We start from the raw sequence: 20,535 nt of genomic DNA, 5'->3' as shown, positions 1-20,535 counted from the left end.
TAAATATTGCTTTGCTTCCAAGATATAGTTTTGTTGGCAAAAGTGATGCAGTTGTAGCTTGTGTTTAAAAGATGTCTCCATTTTGGAGAATGGGAGAAATGTTAGCTAAAACATTTGGACCAATTGAACATTTCCATATTTCAAAGTGTTGTAATATTAGACTGATCAGCAATGGGAACAGATAAGCAATGGGAGATTTTAATATTAAATAAATGCTGAAAGTGATTAAAAGCAAGATTATTATCTAAGTTTATTTTTGCCTCAATCAAAATACAGAAACATTGGTGGAAAATTTTTATCTCATGTGGTAAGTTCGGCAAAGCTGATACTGGACATTATGATGGAAGATGTGTTTTGCTTTATTCATATAACTTTCAAGATAAATATATAATCATGTTTGTATCTTTGTTTAGTTGTTTGTTATTGTAATTAGGAAATGCTTTCTGGAAAGTAATAAGCAGACCAAATTTTAGTTTAGATTAATTTTGCAATGCATTTTTAGTGAATATTACTGTTTTTGCTTCATTAATCCCTGTGTTCTTTATACAAAAGATAGATAATATTATGAAAGATTGAATATCTTTTTCCTAAAGATGAAAACAGTTTTCATCTTTAGATCAACATGATTTTTATTTTCACTATTATTTAGCCCTAATCTTGAAGTATAAATCTTTGATTATTGAAAATGTTGAGAAGACATTACTTGTGGTAATTTGTAGTGCATAATTCTCTATGCTTTAGAAATACAGAGATCATGGTTCTTAATTGAGAGTTTAGTAATCTATTTAACTTGTATGTCATTGAAATCAAGCACAATGCAAGCTAAATGTTAAAGTAAATTAATTGTTTTATTCTTTAAAAAGAAAGTTACACTTTTGGTGTAGTGTCTTCAGCACTGTTTGCATTTTAAATAAAAACCAGGTTATTTCTATATTTCCTGAAATAAATACACCTTGGGAATCATGCAGTCTTACTACACAGCCCATATGTTAACTTTCTAGATATTTGATTCAATTTGACATATAATTTCCATTTTATGTTAGACTTATAGACTATTAGAATTATGGGTGGAAAAAGATTTAATCCTGAAAAATTTAGTTTTTAATGTTTTTCCTCTTGTTTACATAAAAAAAAAATTGCATGGTTCTGTAGATTCCAAAAATACCCTTCCATTAACTAAAGGAGGTATGGGTATAAATTGAAAATAAATTATTCATTAGTTAAGTGAAGGCCTACTTTATGCTGCTTCTTCAGATCTATTGATACTTGGAAGTAAAGAACTCTGTTGCTGCTCTTAATCCCTCAGTTGGTTTGATAAGATCAGGTGCGTACTTATAAATATGAGCTGGATAAAACCAAAGGCAAGTCTAAGTCAAAATAGCCACTTCTCTTCCTTAGTCTGAGTATTTACATTAAGAAGGCAGCAGATGAGGAAGATATCTTGGAGAAGGTGGCATCTAACATTTGAAGGACGTGTGGAAAACGTCCAGGCAGAGGGCACTTGTGCTGTGGGTCTTAAGGCAGAGGAAAGTCATATACACACAAGGTTAGAGAAAGAATAGATGTAGATGTAATTTGAAGCTACCCGCCCTGCCCAAGTATGGAATGTGGAAGCAAAGGACGTGAAGCTGGGGAAATAGCGGGTAATAATAAACTGTTTCTTACACTGTACTTTAGTTTACACCCCCCCTTTTTTGTTTTTAAATTGAAGGACTAAACTGCTAAGATTTTAAGCAGGAAACATAAGAAACATAAACTTCTCCAACAAGATTAATGTAGTAGGGCAAGACTGGAATTGGAAGACAGGTTTTAATGTGATTTTAAGAACTCCAATGAGATAAAACATTAGTTCCAGAAGTGGAACTGGAAACAGAAGAGAAGATAGGCTTGAAACTACTTCAGTGGCTAAAATAGTACTTAAGGATCTCTCTTGAAAAGGTAACAAACATATATTCTGATTTACTTTAGCCTCAATGCTTTAAATTGTATATAAAATCTTATGATTATTTTCAGGGGATGATACTGGATTTCTTTTTACTCAGTATTTACATTATATCATGTAGCTGTAATTTGTCCTTTTTCATTGCTGTGATTGATAGCCTTGCATAAGCATATGACAACTTATTTAACTTAGCTCTATTGATTGGCCCTTATAATTTCATTGTTTTTGTGTTAATTTAATGGTACATGAATATGTTCGTACGTGTTTTGGGTGCACTAGAATTGGTTTGTCAGTCATGGCTTACAAACATGTGCAACATTAGATGAAGTAGATCCATGTTACGGTTTCTTTCTATGCTTTAGAACATATTCCTCACTCAAATCAATTGTATTAAAAAAGTTTCTCAAAATACACTTAATTGTCACATTTTTTTGTCCTTTGGTTATTGTTATTTAGAAGACTATTGCTTAAGTTTTAAGCATGCATTTCATTCTCTTGACTTCATGTCTGGTGCAGAATTTGTCTCCAATTCTTTGAAATTTATTGGACTTGCTTTATGGTTTTACATCTGGCCTATTTTGGTAAATTTTTTTTCTGTGTATTTGTCAGACCAATGAGTTTTATTTGATCAATCATGTTTGAATTTATAAAGATAGTGATTTTCTTCATGTTTTTTTCTATAAGTCACTGAGAAGCATGTAACATATTTTATGATGATGAATTTATTTTTCCTTTTAATGTGAATTTATGTGTCACATATTATGGATTGCTATATCTTTTTGCTAAATCAAGTCTTTACTAAGGTTACTATGAGTTACCCTTCTCTATTTTCAATAATTCCTGTTTTCCTAAAATTTAACTTGTTTCACTTAGCTGTTAGGTAGCATATCTCTTTTATCCTTCTATTTTGAAAATTTTGATGTCATAATAATTAATATATGGCTCTTCTGAAAATTATATGTGTTGTAGATCATACATAATATACTTATAATATCATGTACATATAGATATATACATATCTGCATATAATACCACTCAGTCATATCTTAAATATAATGGCATGAAGTTTCAAAATACAGACATGTTATAATCTAATATATATTATGTGATTAGGTTAAAAGTTATATGCTGTGTATATGGTATTATATGTTATGGTAAATTAGACAGTATTACATTTCCTCTCTCTCTTTCTCTCTTTGCTAATGTGTGTGGGGGATTGCTGAGGACTGGCTTTAAGGCTTGTCTGACACCAAATAAACACTTTGCCACTAAGCTATATTCCCAGACCTCAATTTTCATCTATTATTAGTTTCTGGAGTCAGGATCTTATGTAACTCAGGCTGATTTTGAACTCCTGATTCTTCTGGCTCCACTGCTTTATGCTGAAATTACAGGTGTGTGTCACCATACTTAGATCAATTCTCATCTCTCTTTTTCCTTCATTAACGTTTTATATTAAGTACTAATATTTGCTGTATTCTAGGTGCATGGAACATAATTTCTGGCATACTTTGGCTTAAATCTTCCATTTTAAGAAGCACTTTTTTTGTCATATGTTCCTTTACTTTTTTTCATTTTAACACTTACTTAGGTAACAGATTTCTTTAATTACTCTGCTTTTTCTGGATTTTAGATGCTGATACATTGCTTATTAATTACTCTAGCTTAAAATATGCACTTGTGTCTTGCAAGAGCCTACTGACATTATATTCTAATCAGTCTTCAACTTTTTTAATAAATAATTTTTTTCTTTATTATTATGTGTTTTAGGTTTTATACATCAGCCATGGATTCCCCTGTCCTCCCACCTCCTGCCCCAACCTCCACCTTCCCCCAAGACTCTCCCCTCCATTCCCATGTCCTCCAGGATCAAGGCACCCCTGGGGATTCATTTAAACCTGGTAGATTCAGTACAGGCAGATCCTGTCACCTCCTTCCAGACTGAACAAAGTGTCCCTGTGAAAGCCCAAGGTTTCAAACAGCCAGCTCATGCACTAAGGACAGATCCTGGTCCCACAGACTGGGTGCCTCCCAAACTGATCAAGCTATTCAATGGTCTCAATTATCCAGAGAGCATGATCCAGTTGGGGGCTCCACAGCCTTTGGTTCATAATTCATGTGCTTCCATTCGATTGGCTATTTGTCCCTGTGCTTTTTGCAATCTTGGATTCAACAATTCACTCTCTTGCAGACCTTCCTCTTTCTCGATAGTTGGACACCTGGAGCTCCACCTGGGTACTGGCTGAGTATCTCTGCATCCACTTCCATCAGTTATTGGATGAGAGTTCCAAGAAGACTGTTAGGGTGTTTGGCCATCTGATCACTGACTAGGTCAGATCAGGCTTTCTCTCGACCATTGCCAGCAGACTACAGAGGATATATCATTGTGGATTTCTGGGGACCTCTCAAACACTCTGCCTATTCCTGGTCTCATGTGGTCTTCATTTATCATGGTCTGTTATTCCTCATACTACCTTTCTGTTCTTGATCCAGCTGGAATCTCCTGCTCCCATAAGCATTCTTTCCCTCAAATCTTGCTCTTCAGTACTCCCACTGTCATGCAGGTTGTTCATGTAGATCTCATACATTTCTCTGTCATTGGGTGATCCTTGGGTCTTTCCTGGGTCCCGTTTTCTAGGTAGACTCCCTGGAGTTGTGTAGCAGTCTAGTCATCTTTGTTTTACATCTAGTATCCTCCTATGAGTAAGTACATACCGTGTTTGTCCTTCTGAGTCTGGGTTACCTCACTCAGGATGATTTTTTCTAGATCCATCCATTTGCCTGCAAACCTCATGATGTCATTGTTTTTCTCTGCTGAGTAGTACACCATTGTGTATATGTACCATATTTTCTTTATCCATTCTTCAGTTGAAGGGCATCTAGATTGTTTCCAGGTTCTGGCTATTACAAACAAAGCTGATACGAACATAGCTGAGCAAGTGCCCTTGTGGTATGATTGAGCATTCCTTGGGTATATGCCCAAGAGTGCTATAGCTGGGTCTTGGGGGAGATGGGTTCCCAATTTTCTAAGGAAGCGCCACATTGATTTCCAAAGTGTCTGTACAAGCTTGCATTCCCACCAGCAGTGGAGGAGAGTTCCCCTTGCTCCACATCCTCTCCAGCATAAGCTGTCTTCTGTGCTTTTTGATCTTAGCCATTCTGACAGGTGTAAGGTGGTATCTCAGTGTCATTTTGATTTTCATTTCTCAGATAATTATGGATGTTGAGCAATTCCTTAAATGTCATTCAGCCATTTGAACTTCCTCTGTGGAGAATTCTCTGTTTAGTACTATAGCCCATTTCTTAATTGGACTGTTGGGCATTTTGATGTCTAATTTCTTGAGTTCTTTATATATTCTGGAGATCAGCCCTCTGTCAGATGTAGGGTTGGTGAAGACCTTTTCCCATTCTGTAGGCTGTTGCTTTGTCTTGTTGACCCTGTCCATTGCTCTACAATAGCTTCTCAGTTTCAACAGGTCCCATTGATTGATTGTTTCTGTCAGTGTCTTTGCTAATGGTGTAATATTTACAAAGTGATCTCCAGTGCCAGTGCATTCAAGAGTATTTCCTACTTTCTCTACTATCAGGTTCACAGTAGCTGGATTTATGTTGAGGTCTTTGATCCACTTGGACTTAAGTTTTGTGCACAGTGACAGATATGGATCTATTTGCAGCCTTCTACACATTGACATCCAGTTATGCCAGTACCATTTGTTGAAGATGCTTTCTTTTTTCCATTGAATATTTTTGGCTTCTTTGTCAAAAATTACATGTTCATAGGTGTGCGGGTTAATGTCAGGGTCTTCAATTTGATTCCATTGGTCCACATGTCGGTTTTTATGCCAGTACCAAGCTGTTTTTATTACAGTAGCTCTATAGTAGAGCTTGAGGTAGGGGATTGTGATGCCTCCAGAGGTTGTTTTATTGTACAGGATTCTTTTGGCTATCCTGGGTTTTTTGTTTTTCCATATGAAGTTGAATATTATTCTTTCCAGATCTGTGAAGAATTGTGCTGGTAATTTGATGGGGATTGCATTGAATCTGTATATTGCTTTTGGTAAGATTGCCATTTTTACTATGTTAATCCTGCCTATCCATGAGCATGGGAGATCTTTCCATTTTCTGACTTCTTCAATTTCCTTTTTCAGGAACTTAAAGTTCTTGTCATATAGGTTCTTCACATGCTTAGTTAGAGTAACCCCAAGGAATGTTATATCATCTGTGGCTATTGTAAAGGGTGATGTATCTCTGATTTCCTTCTCAGCCTGTTTGTCTACTGTATATAGAAGGGCTACTGATTTTTATGAGTTGATCTTGTATCCTGCTATGTTGCTGAAGGTTTTTATTAGCTGTATCAGTTGCTTGGTTGAATTTTTGGGGTCACTCTTGTATACTATAATAACATCTGCAAATAGGGAGAGCTTGACTTATTCCTTTCCAATTCCTATCCCCTTATTCTCTTTATGTTGTCTTAAAGTTCTGGCTAGAACTTCAGGTACTATATTGAATAAGTATCGGGAGAGGGTCAGCCTTGCCTTGTTCCTGATTTTAGTGGTATTGCTTTGAGTTTCTCTCCATTTAATTTGATATTGGCTGTTGGCTTGCTGTAGATTGCCTTTATTATGTTTAGGTATGTTCCCTGTATTCCTGATCACTCCAAGACCTTTATCATGAAGGGGTGTTGGATTTTGTCAAATGCCTTTTCTGCATCTAGGAGATGATCATGTTTTTTTCCTTGAGTTTGCTTATATGGTGTATTACATTGACGGACTTTTGTATGTTGAACCACCCTTGCATCCCTGGGATGAAGCCTACTTGATCATGGTGGATAATTGTTTTGATGTGTTCTTGGAGTCTGTTTGCCAGAATTTTATTGAGTATTTTTGCATCAATGTTCATAAGGGAGATAGGTCTATAGTTCTCTTTCTTTGTTGCATCTTTGTTTGGTTTAGTAATCAGGGTAATTGTAGCCCCATAGAAGGAGTTTGGTAATATTCCTTCTGCTTCTATTGTGTGGAACAATTTAAAGAGTATTGGTATTAAGTCTTCTTTGAAGATCTGGTAGAATTCTGCAGTGAAACCATCAGGTCCAGGCCTTTTTTTGGTTGGGAGACTTTTAGTGACTGATTCTAATTCCTTCGTGGTTATTGGACTATTTAAATGGTTTTTCTGGTCTTGATTTAACTTAGGTATGTGGTATCTATCCAGAAAATTATCCATTTCTTTTAGATTTTCCAGTTTTGTGGAGTAGAGGTTTTTGATGTATGACCTGATGTTTTTCTGGATTTCCTCATTGTCTGTTGTTATGTCCCCCTTTTCATTTCTGATTTTGTTAATTTGGATGCTCTCTCTCTGTCTTTTGGTTAGTTTGGATAAGGGCTTGTCTATCTTGTTGATCTTCTCAAAGAACCAACTCTTTGTTTCATGAATCCTTTGTATTGTTCTCTTTATTTCTAGTTTATTGATTTCAGCTCTCAATTTGATAATTTCCTGGCATCTGTTCCTCTTGGGAGACTTTGCTTCTTCCTGTTCAAGAGCTTTCAGGTGTGTTGTCAAGTCACTAGCATGAGATTTCTCCAGCTTCTTTATGTGGGCATTCAGTGCTATGAATTTCCCTCTTAGCACTGCTTTCATAGTATCCCATAATTTTGGGTATGTGGTGTATTCATTTTCATTGATCTCTAGGAAGTCTTTAATTTCTTTCTTTATTTCTTCCTTAACCCATTGGTGATTCAGTTGAGCATTGTTCAGTTTCCATGAAATTGTAGGATTTCTGTAGCTTTTTTTGTTGTTGTTGAAATCTAACTTTAAACCATGGTGGTCTGATAGAACACAGGGGGTTATTCCAATTGTTTTGTGTCTGTTGAGATTTGCTTTATGGCCAAGTATGTGGTTGATTTTAGAGAAGGTTCCATGGGGTGCTGAGAAGAAGGTATATTCTTTTTTGTTTGGGTGGAATGTTCTGTAGATATCGATTAAGTCCATTTGTGCCATAACATCAGTTAAATCCTTTATATCTCTCTTAAGTTTCAATTTGGCCGATCTGTCCAGAGGTGAAAGTGGGGTGTTAAAGTCTCCCACTATTAATTTGTGGGGTTTTACATGTGATTTAAGCATTAGTAATGTTTCTTTTACATATTTTTTCTTTGTCTTATCAGTGTACTTGGTCCAGAGAGAGTTGACAGATTTAGGGAGCCTCTCTCTGGTCCAGATGGAAGCTCTGGGCCAGATGGGAGCGCTGGTCCAGATGAGAATGCTGGCCGGATAGCAGCTGAGGGGCTGGACTCTGAGTCTCAGGAAGTCCCTGATGTCTCCTTATTTTGTCCAGATGGGAGCTCCTCTTGTCCAGATGGGAGTTCCTCTGGTCTCTGGTCCAGATGGGAGTTCCAGGGCAGGATGGAAGCTGGGGGCTGGTCTCTGAGTCTCAGGAAGTGGCTGGGGTCTTAGGCAAATGGGTGTGGAGGCAGGGTGTGGAGACTGCAGGGTCTGCCTGCAGTCTTGGAAAAGGGGATGGAGCCTTCCTGCAGGGCCTGCAGATTGGCAGGCAACTGGGGCCAAGTTGTTCAGGTCCTCCTGGAGTGGCCTGTGTCCAGTGGTGGGACCCAGGCGCAGTTGCCTCTCTGACTATAACCCAGGCACTCACCTCTGGTCCAGATGGGAGTTCCGGGGTGGACGGAAGCTGGGGGCTCGTCTCCCAAGGCTTCAATTTTTTTATACAGTGCAAACATCTTAATGGCTATTGCCATTAATTCACCTCTACATTTGTATGGAACCTGTGATGCATTATTACTTGCTTTAAAGAACGGATCCATGAAGATTGGCTTGTACCTCACCAGCACTTGGTGTTTCTTTGTGCATAGCAACCCATCCATCATTTTTATTCTGTCAGAAAGACTTACTTAATATTTCTTTTATCAAAATATTCTGACTAGGAAGTCTTTCAAATTTTGTCTAAATACATTTTTATTTTGCCTTACTCTTAGACAGCTATTTTCGGCCATCAGAATATAGGTTCGCAGCCACTTTTCTTTTTGTAGTAGAGAAATTTCTGCTGAAACATCAAGATTTTGTCTTACTATAACTTCTCTTAAAAAAAATATTCCCAACCATTGTCAGTTTACCAGTATGACTCAGTTTGTGTTTTTCTTGCATGGTTATGGAGTTCTTGAATTAATAGATAAATTATTGTAAAATTTTAGCCACACCACCACCACCACCATAACTGGTCTGATACTTTCTCTGTAGTCCAGACTGTCTCCTTAGTGATAAGATTACAGCCATGGGTCACCACACCCAATTTTCAGTTCTGTTTTTAGTTTTATAATTGTACTTTTCAGTTCTTGTAAGTTCCATTTGATTGTTTTCTCAAAGATTCCAGTATTCTGACAATACAGTCAAATTTTCCCTTTTATTCTTTTTGGGTAGCCATTCAGCAGAATGGGGTTCTCTAAGTCCCTCCCCTACTGTGCTTTGTTTTGAAATACTAAAAATAATTATTTTAATGGCTGTGTTCTATAACTCATGTATTTATATTACCTCTTGGTGCACTTTATTGTTCTTTTTGTGCTTTTTCTTTTGGTTTTAGTCTTTGGGTCCTGATTCATCTCATACACTTATTTATTTGTTTGTTTGACAGGATCTCACTATATAGCTCTGCTGGCCTGAAATTTACAGATATCAGCTTGTTTCCGCCTCCTAAGTGCTAGGATTAAGTTGTATATACCATACACAACTAACCATAAGTCTGTGAATGGTGTTATCTTCTTGCATATAGGAATTCGCTTTCTTCTGAGAAGATGATAAAATAAATATTTATTTCATCATATTGATTTGGCTGAGTCATCTTGCAGTTGGCTATTATTCTTATGGTATCATTCTTTCTCAAAAAAGTCCAAGACACTTCTTTGGAGAGCCCTGAATGCCAATTTTTGTCTTTCAAATACTGTAAGAGTAATATACTTTCAAATACTACATAAATCTCTGTCTTGTTTTTTAGTTACTAGAAGTTTTGTTCTCCCTCCCTCCATCCTTCCCTCCCTCCTACCCTCCCTCTTTTTCTCCCTCCCCACTTCTCTCTCTCTCAATTCTTGCTTTTTTTAACCTGGTCTTGTGATTTGTCAAGATGTCCTGAGAAAGAAAGCTGCTATGAACATAAAGATCATCACTTTAAAGTCTGGCTGTACTGATCTCTCCTAGTTATTTTACTGTGATTTTTTTTGGCATTTTTTCTTAGTGTTATAATTGCATCAGCTAGAGATTTAATATCATATACTGGATATGTTGTTTTGAGGCACCAAGTGGAAATGTTCATTAGGGTGTTATATAGGAGAAAACTCAAGACTAACATTTATGTTATAGCTAAGAATTAAAAGTCATCATAATATAAAAGGTCCCAGAGAGTATTGTAGTGAATGAGTCTCACAAAAAATATGTAGAGTCTGAAAAGCACCTGAGGAGCTAATATACAAAATGTGGTATCTGAGGAGTGTAAGAAAAGTAGTCATACTTGTTAGAGGAAGTCTAGAAAATTATAACAACATTAATAATAAGAAAGGAGTTTCAGAAGGTGCCAGCCAGTCAAGTTAAAAATATTCACTATACCCCATGGAAAAATCTATATTCGACTTTGGAAAGAGGTACTTTAGAAATATCCTACAGTGATAGGTTAAAGCAAGTGAAAATACTGAATGCACTCACATTTGAGACACTTAGTTTTGTGAAGAAAGGACAATAACAATTAAAAATGGTTGTAAGAGAAGTCCCATCAGAAAGTAAGAGGCAATGCCTAAGAGAGTACTGGGGCCTGCTCAGGGTACAGTGTTTATCTATTAGCCTAAATACTAAGATGAATCACTCTCAAAAGCTGACTGGGGTAAATCTGAGAAAGGGAATATCAATGGATTGAGATCCCCAAGGAGTTGTGAGGAAAAATATGAATGAACTGAAAAAGGTAATTCTTCTAGTAATGCAAGAAAGAAGTGAATGACAGGGGTGAAGATTTGTAGGTGTGTGATTGGAGCAGAAAGTTGAGGATGTTTTTGGTTTTGTTTCCTTAGAAAGAGGGATGGATAATGCTTGGAAGGGGCTGACCATGGCCATTAGAAAGTCTTCTTGGTTAGCTTAGGAGTATTTAAAATCAAAATCATGTTTCTCATTCAACATTCCAGCATGGAGGGTAAAGGACTTCATGACCCCTCAACTCCTAGTTGAGGAGATATGTACAGTTAATGGCTTCTGTGAGAGGAAGTCTTTTTTTTTTCCAGAGTGTGGCTCCTTATAGGTCAGTCACTCTCCAGTATATGGCTCCATGGCCAGAAGTAAAGGGATAGCACAAGAATTGACAGGTTGTATTTTTTTAGATTTATTTAATTTATGTCTGTGAGTGTTCTGCCTCAATGTATGTGTACTATTCCTTCATGCCTACAGAGGTCAGAAAAGGTGATCTGATACACTGGATAGTTAAGGATGTATATGAACCACTATTTGGGTTCTGGGAACCAACCTAGGTCCTCTGCAAGAGCAAGTACTCTTAACCACTGAGTCATCTTTCTAGCCTCTTTGTGGATTAATAACAATAATGATAAAAGAAAACATGAAGTAGGTGGATAGGGAGGTGGGGGTGCCTTTGGGATGAGTTCAAGGGAAGAGTTTGGAATGAATATGATCAAAATACTTTGTATAAAACTCTTAATCAATAAAACTATTTTAAAAGATCATGGCATTATCATATCTAATTTCCATTTTTATTATACTTCAAGTTTACAGGAAACATGAATTAATGTAAAACACACTTTCTGGAAGCCTAAATATGTAAGTCAAGAGAGAAATTATAATAAGTTCCAATATTTACACTAGCCTCCAAAGGAAAAAATATTATTATTAAATTATTACTTTCTTCATCTTGCCATCATCCATTTTCCCTTTGTTTTCCATTTTCTAAAGATGGTGTACATTAATGCTATAAATTTTAAAACTTTTGCTATTAATGTATTTATTCATCAATACTATATGATGTTGATGCTCTTCAACTTTTCTTAATATTGTAACTTTAATCATAATTTTTTGTTATATTATCATATTAATTCATCTAAATCACTAGTTTTAGCTAATATCATTGTTTGAATACAGGTAAGAACATTAGTTCTCAACAGTGATTGGATTACTTCTACTTTTGTGCTGTTACAAGCAGGACTTCATTGAACTCCTCTGTACATGGATCTGAATGGTATTTTTCTTTTATGGTATTGGTACAATTTCTACCATTTTGGATGTATATGTTGTCACATTTTTTGAAATTGCTAAGTTGCTTGCTAAGAAATTGTGAATTTATAATGGAGCCACAACATACTTATATGGTGTGTGTGTGTGGACTTTTTCATGCATAAAATTATTATACACATACACACACACACACACACATACACGTACACACACACACACACACACACACACACACAGATTTACTTATCCTTATAATATTTGGAAGGGCAAAATTAGATGTTTGGAGCAGTCTACACTTAATTTTTATTGGTGAGTGACCGAGAACATATACTGACAAGGTTAAAGAAGTAGCAAAGGAAAGGAATATGTGTTGATTGAATGGAAATGGTGATAGATAATTACATGTTCACATGGTTGGGCTTGCCCGGTGGACCGCCTAACTATTTCCGGTGTAGAATAGCCATCTCCAGTTCAGACATCTCGCGGGACCGGGACTCTGTGGCCTTACGTGGTTGCGTAAAGCGCGCATGCAGCCATGTAATCTACGCACATGAGTGGAGTACACACAGGAGTCCCTGTACGCATGCGCGGCCCAACCTTTAAAAGGCCGGTGCCATCTTACATGAGTCTCTCAGCTTCTCCCCCCCCCCTCCTTATCTCCTCACCCACGTGTGTTTCACGCAGGCCTGTCACCTCTGTCCTCTTTAATAAAACTCTCCCATGGTCTTGTCGTGTTCGGGACGTGTTCCTAGCGCCGCTTAAATACTAACAAATGGAGGGTGAAGGGATTGGGTATTTCATTGTAGTCAAAAGTGAAATGAAAGAATGTGGAATGGTGATATTAAACATTTCAGGGCACATCAGTTGTACTAAGCATTAAGTACAAACATGTACATCCAAAATAAAGTAGAAGGAATTAAAAAGACTAGAGCAGTAAAAGAACAGGAAAGATTAATATTAAATACATCATGGACGATAACCATTAAATTTGTTCAGGACAGTAGTGGGACTCCACCCCAGATTATGGCACAAGTTTTAAGTGTCCTTTTCTGCCAGGTAGCAGATGGGATGCAGACCCTGCAAGCTCAGTATAGCAGCATGTGATCTTTGTGTAAAGAAGTTGAGAGTCGTCTTTATTTTGGCAGAAAGAAGGCTTTGGAATAAGGAATGCTTGAAATTAAGACAAAGGTGTGAAAGATGTGGTGGCTCTCACATATGTTCAGTCTGAGAACTGGTCAGGGCTGAGTTGGAGCAGATGGTAAGGAGGAAGGGACTAGAAATAACAATTCATGTCACATTTTGCCTTATAATTGGATGCTTTAGGATCAGCAGGGACTCGTTGCTCAGTTGGGATCTCTATGACACATTTCTATGCTTGTGAAGGAGTCCCTCCTGGAAGCTGTTGATGCTGCCCTATGAAGAAGATATGTGAGATACTTGGGTGTAGGGCCCTGGAACTCCCAAGTTGGGTAACTGCAGCCTGGCTTGCCAACTTTGACCTTGATGTCCTCCCTATGCTGATTCCCTGCTGGTCTCCACCCTCCTGAATGCTCACTGGAGGTTCTTTGTTTGTGTATCCTGCATTTGGTGTAAACAGCTTAGATGCAAGAATGTAGAACATTCAGTAGCAAACTTCTGACCTCCAGGGTTCCTCCATTGTGCTGTAAGCCTGTATTTAAGGTTTCTTCCCTTCTTTAATAAATCGGCATCCTCTGGCATGAATGACTCGCTGTCTCTTGACTCTATTTTTCGATCCACAGCCCCTTGCTGGGACATGGTGAATGGGTGGTGGTAGTGCAGGCGCTACCATAACACTTGAGAAGATACATGAGCAACTTCAGGGCTATAGGGCTTTCTGATTTGCCTCTCTCCACTGGAAATTCACACATATAGGCCTGTACTAATAATGAAGCTCTAAGGCACACAGTGCCTGATTTGAAATTTGAATTTACTAAGAAATTTGGTAAACTGAGCAGCAATACAGGAAAGGTGGGTGTCTTAACCAGTGTTCTATTGCTGGAAGAGACCCCATGACCAAGATAACTCTTATAAAAGAGAACATTTAATTGGGCATTGCTAACAGTTTTAGTCCATAATATCATTATGACAGGGAGTATGGCTGCACATAGGCAGACATGTTGCTGGAGAAGTAGTTGAGAGTTCTACATCCAGAGCTGCAGGCAGCAGGAAGAGAGCTAGCCACTGGAATTGGGGTGGGCTCTTGAAACCCCAAAGCTCACTCCCAGTGACCTACATCCTCCAAAGGCCACACCCATTCCAACAAGGCCCTATCTTCTATTCCTTTTCAAGTAGTGCTACTCCCTGATGACTAAGCATTCAAATGAATAAGCCTATGGGGGCCTTTCTTATTCAAATCATCATAGTGGGGTCTTCCATTCTGAAGACAGCTGTTCACTCCAGGCAGATGCTGTGGAATCAAATGTCATCACAGATCTATCTTGAAGGATATTTTCTTCTTCCTTCATCTTTCTTCTTAGTAAAGCTCAACTGTGTTTCAAATTGTGTCTTTGGAGTTTAATTTTCTTGAGTATAGAACAATGATAGCATCATTTCTTTATGGTTGAAAGTGGAGCAACATAATATAGGTAATAGGTAAAAGCCCCCCCACTCCCAACTTGGGAATCTGGACACATAATACTGATGATTTTCCATTTCTCATTGGTGGTTTGGCTAGATTCCAAACTATAATTTGGTGGGAAATTGTTTTGCTAAAACTCAATGAATTAATAAATGACTGTCATTGGTGGCCTTTCTTTTTTAAATCAACAATAAATCTCTGAATTTAGCTCCAGGGAGAGACACAATGACTACTTCTGTATTCATTCTTACTAAAACATCTACTGCAGGACATAGGTGTGGTTATTTCTCCCTGTGCTGCTAACATGATCCTGCCATACTTTTGGCTATTTGTGCTTTTTATTTCTTTGCTAGAAATACTCTTCTGTAATAACTTTCTTCTGACTGTGGGGACTTTCTCATATCTTTTTCAAGTAGGCTTCTCTCTTTAAATTCAGTATTATTAGTATTTTTCTCTCTGGACACCATCTTAATCTTTAAGCTATACATTTGTTTATATCCCTAAGGGTAGTATAGTTAGAAAAAACTAAAATATACGTGAATGTATTTGACAGATATTCTTAGAACTTTACCTATAATAATGTTTATGCATAAAAAAGTCCACAGCAAATATGTTAGAAGTGCAGTCATTACCAAGCATTGGGTTCAAAGAAAGGATCTAAAAAGTAAGAATTTCCTCTCCATTTTCTTTTATTAAATGTATCTTCATCTTTTACTTACTTAGGTTTTTGCTGACCTTTTAAGTTTAAAGCTGGAACGAACTATTGGGAGTTATTGGCACTAAACACTAATAAGTAAATTTGTGAGGAGTTTGTCAACATTTAAGAGACAAGCGTTTCTTCATTAAGAGATTCAAGTTTCTTCATAGTCAGAAAGTTGCCAGATGAAATAAGTCGATGAAAAGGAATTTAAGAAAGTCAGATGACTCAAAGCTGACATATACACTAAGTAAAGGAGATAGACCCAGGTGAGCTTCTAAGAACCCAGAACACAGTCTGCTTCTCCAGTTAGTAGTGCCCCTCTTGAGCCTTGAATCAGATATATACAGACAGAGTTCACTGTAGCAGTTCTTAGCTGTCCTGTTTATGGGCCAATGGCATATATTATACTGCCTTGCTAGGCTCTCCTCTTTGCTATGAATACCTCTTTTGGCTTTGCTGTTAAGAATAAGTTGAACTAAAAAAACAACTCATTTACTTCTCTATAGGCTCCAAAGCTATGGGATGATGTAGCAAGGCAGGCTCATTCTTATCTGTCAGGCAAGCAAGTAGATAAAGTTCTGGAGAACAGGAATGTAAATGCAGGTGGTGCTTTATTGCTTTGTAAATCAGATTGCATGGCTTGTATTTATTGGTCATTCTGAATTAATTACCCCATTATAAAGGGGAGAAGCTGGGGCATAGAGAAGGTAATTTACTTAAATTAGTACATAGAGGAGCTTGATTTCAAATCCAGAAGACTGCCTTCACAAACTGCTTAGCAATCTGAGGTGTCTGGGGTAAATTCTAAATTCTTCAGTAAGCAAGGAAATTGTTCCCATGAATTGAGAAAATGCTTATACTTACACTTGGAAGTACATTGAGAAAAGCCTAAGTTTCCCTAGTGGAAGGTCATAACTGAGATAATTTGTATGGTACTTCTGAGACTAAAAGGAACAGTAGATGGAATTTGAATTGTCAAACACATAATAGCTTTTATTATTAATTTACTATTGATTCAAATGATAGGTGTTACTTACCTACTCTGCCTTTAAAAAAAAAACCAAGCAAGCAAACAAAGTAAGCATTGGGAGTTTATTTAATTTTCCTTTTTAATGAGTGTATATAATTTGAATTCTAAAGATTAAGAACTAATTAATACTTATTTATATAGAGCTTTCAGGAACAGATCACCTATCCCTTCACAGAAATGAGAAAATAAAGGTGAAACCAGTGCTATCAATAAGTACATTTTTTCTCTGGTGGGAGGATACAGTGTACAGACTGAGAAATGCCTAAGGGAGTGGGACATGAAAATAAGTGAACTCCCTACAAAGGTAAATCAGGACTCAAGCTTACAGCAAGGTTAAAACAATCCATTTACACTGTTACTTGTTCTACCATCTAATGCACATGGGAAAAGATGAACTGAACATAGACCTTCACTTCCTCCTCCTCATTATCATCATCATGATCTTATCATGTAGTCCAGACTAGTCTAACTTTTGATTCTTGGGCCTCTACATAGAATTCTATTTTTTCTTAGTAAAGATTTTTCACCTTGTGTATTGAAAATAGATTTTTCTCATATAATATATCATGTTTTACAGTGTTTTCCTCTCCCTCTACTCTTCCTAGTTCTTCCCCAGAGCCCTTCTCATGCAGATCCACTCCCTTCCTGTCCCTTATTAGAAAACAGGCTTCTAGGGGATAATGATAAAAATGAATAGAATATAATAACAATACAAAAAGATAAAGCAAAAACTAACACATAGGATTGAGAAAAACAAACAGAAAGAAAAGAGCCCAATAGAAGGCACAAGAATCAGAGAACCACTCATTCACACACTCAGGAAACCCATAAAAACACTAATTTGGAAATCATAACATATATGCAGAGGACCTGATGCAGCCCTGTGCATGTTGCATCAGTCTCTGTAAGTTCATATGAGCTTTGATCATGTTGATTTAGAAGGACTTAGAGGGGTAGTTTTTTTTTTTTTATTTGTTTGTTTGTTTTTTTGTTTTGTTTTTGAGTGTGTGTCTTCTATCATCTCAGGCTCTTATAATCTTTCTGTGGTCTCTTCAACAGGATTCCCTGAGCCCTAAGGAGGTGTGGTTGAAGGAGACATCCCATTAAGAGTTGAGTGTCCCAAGTTCTTTGCATAGGTTGTCTGGCTGTAGCTCCATTTGTTTCCATCTGCTGTTTGAGGAATCTTCTCTGATGATGGCTGAGCAAGGGACTAATCTATGAGTATAGAATGTAATTTGAAGTCATTTTATTGCTATTTTTTTTTTTTTTTTGTGTGTGTGTGTCTTAGGCCAGTTGTATTTGGTTTTACCCTGGGTCATTGGGCTGTCTAGTCTTTGGTTCTTTATCAACAAAGCAGTGTTGGATAGGGATTTCATCCATCTTGCTGAGTAGGCCAGAAATTAAATAAAATATTGGATGGCAATTCCCACAAGCTTTCTGCTAATATTGCACTAGCATATCTTGTAGGTAGGACACCATTGTCCATCTAAGAGTTTGTGGCTGTCTTGATATGTACTTTTCTTTTTTGGTACTGAGCAGAGTACTTTCCTGTACCAAAGATGCTAGCAAGTAGAGGTGAAGGCTCTACTTCTCCATGTTCAATGAGTTGTATAAGTGTTGTCTTCAGCAACAGGGACTTACCTTCAGTTTGTTGAGAGCAACCTCTAGTTTTGGCAACAGCATGAGTTATTTTGAGATTCTTATGGAACCTTGTTGGACAACAACTCAAGTTAGATGTAATCTAATTCTGAGACTGGAAGCTTCATTTACAGACAATGCCTATTGGGGCTCTAGCTCCCCTGTTATTTGACTATTTCAATTACATTGCCTTTATATGTGTGTGTATTTTAGGAAGCTTCATTTGAATTAGGTTTCCATACCACCCCTAAAATGGTCCCTAATTTTGCCTGTTTCTCTGTGCATTTCCTCCCTGTTCTTTCCCCCCATATGATCCTCCCATTGCAGCACCTCCATCCATCTATAACTGTCTATTTTATTTCCCTTTCTTTTTAAAAATTAATTTATTTATATTTCTATTATCAGCCTGATACAGTATAAATTCTTATCCTAATAGTGAAATGTTTCATTGAGGCTTGCCCTGTAATTGAGTAAAACCAAAACTTATAATAAACCACAGTCCTCCTAGGGTTCCCCCTGCTATATAGCCTCCCTGGTTCTGTGGGTTGCACTCTGATTATTCTTTGCTTTACACCTAGAATCCACTTATGAGTGAGTACATACCATGTTTGTCCTTCTGAGTATTCTAGGTAGCCTCTCTAGAGTTGTGAGTAGCGGTCTAGTCATCTTTGTTTTACATATAGTATCCTCCTATGAGTGAGTACATACCATGCTTATCGTTATGAGTCTGGATTACCTCACTCAGGATGATTTTTTCTAGATCCATCCATTTGCCTGCAAACCTCATGATGTCATTGTTTTTCTCTGCTGAGTGGTACTCCATTGTGTATATGTACCATATTTTCTTTATCCATTCTTCAGTTGAAGGGCATCTAGGTTGTTTCCAGGTTCTGGCTATTACAAACAATGCTTATATGAATGTAGCTGAGCAAGTGCCCTTGTGGTATGATTGAACATTCTTTGAGTATATGCCCAAGAGTTGTATAGCTGGGTCTTCGGGGAGATTGACTCCCAATTTTCTAAGGAAGTGCCATATTGATTTCCAAAGTGTCTGTACAAGCTTGCATCCCCACCAGCAGTGGAGGAGAGTTCCCCTTGCTCCACATCCTCTCCAGCATAAGCTGTCTTCAGTATTTTGGATCTTAGCCATTCTGACAGGTGTAAGGTGGTAACTCAGAGTCATTTTGATTTGCATTTCCTGAATAATTAGGGATGTTGAGCAATTCCTTAGATGTCTTTCAGCTATTTGAACTTCCTCTGTGGAGAATTCTCTGTTTAGTTCTATAGCCCATTTCTTAATTGGACTGTTGGGCATTTTGATGTCTAATTTCTTGAGTTCCTTATATATTCTGGATATCAGCCCTCTGTCAGATGTGGGGTTGGTGAAGACATTTTCCCATTCTGTAGCCTGTCACTTTGTCTTGTTGACCGTGTCCTTTGCTCTACAAAAACTTCTCAGTTTCAAGAGGTCCCATTGATTGATTGTTTCTCTCAGTGTCTGTGCTACTGGTGTTTAGGAAGTGATCTCCCTGTGCCATTGCATTCAAGACTACTCCCTACTTTCTCTTCTATCAGGTTCAGAGTAGCTGGATTTATGTTGAGGTCTTTGATCCACTTGGACTTAAGTTTTGTGCACAGTGACAGATATGTATCTATTTGCAGCCTTCTACTTGTTGACATTGAGTTATGCCAACACCATTAGTTGAAGATGCTTTTTTTCCATTGTACATTTTTGGCTTCTTTGTCAAAAATTATATGTTCATAGGTGTGTGGATTAATGTCAGGGTCTTCAATTCGATTCCATTGGTCCACATGTTGGTTTTTATTCCAGTACCAAGTTTTTTGTTTTTATTTATTTTTTATTATTATTACTGTAGCTCTATAGTAGAGCTTGAGGTCGGGGATTGTAATGCTTCCAGAGGTTGTTTTATTGTACAGGATTCTTTTGGCTATCCTGGGTTTTTTGTTTTTCCATATGAAGTTGAATATTATTCTTTCCAGATCTGTGAGGAATTGTGTTGGTAATTTAATTGGGATTTCGTTGAATCTGTAGATTGCTTTTGGTAAGATCGCCATTTTTACTATGTTAATCCTGCCTACCCATGAGCATGGGAGATCTTTCCATTTTCTGACATCTTCTTCAATTTCTTTTTTTCAGGGACTTAAAGTTCTTGCCATATAGGTCCTTCCCATGCTTAGTTAGCGTAACCCCAAGGTATGTTATATCATTTGTGGCTATTGTAAAAGGTGATGTATCTCTGCTTTCCTTCTCAGCCTGTTTGTCTATTGTATATAAGAGGGCTACTGATTTTTTTGAGTTGATCTTCTTTGAGTTTGTTTATATGGTGTATTACATTGATGGACTTTCATATATTGAACCACCCTTGCATCCCTGGGAGGAAGCC

Source organism: Onychomys torridus, chromosome 19 (genome assembly GCF_903995425.1).
Source record: "Onychomys torridus chromosome 19, mOncTor1.1, whole genome shotgun sequence".
Classification (NCBI taxonomy): Eukaryota; Metazoa; Chordata; class Mammalia; order Rodentia; family Cricetidae; genus Onychomys; species Onychomys torridus.
The sequence above is the reverse complement of the archived record's forward strand: the minus strand, read 5'-3'. Positions refer to the sequence as shown.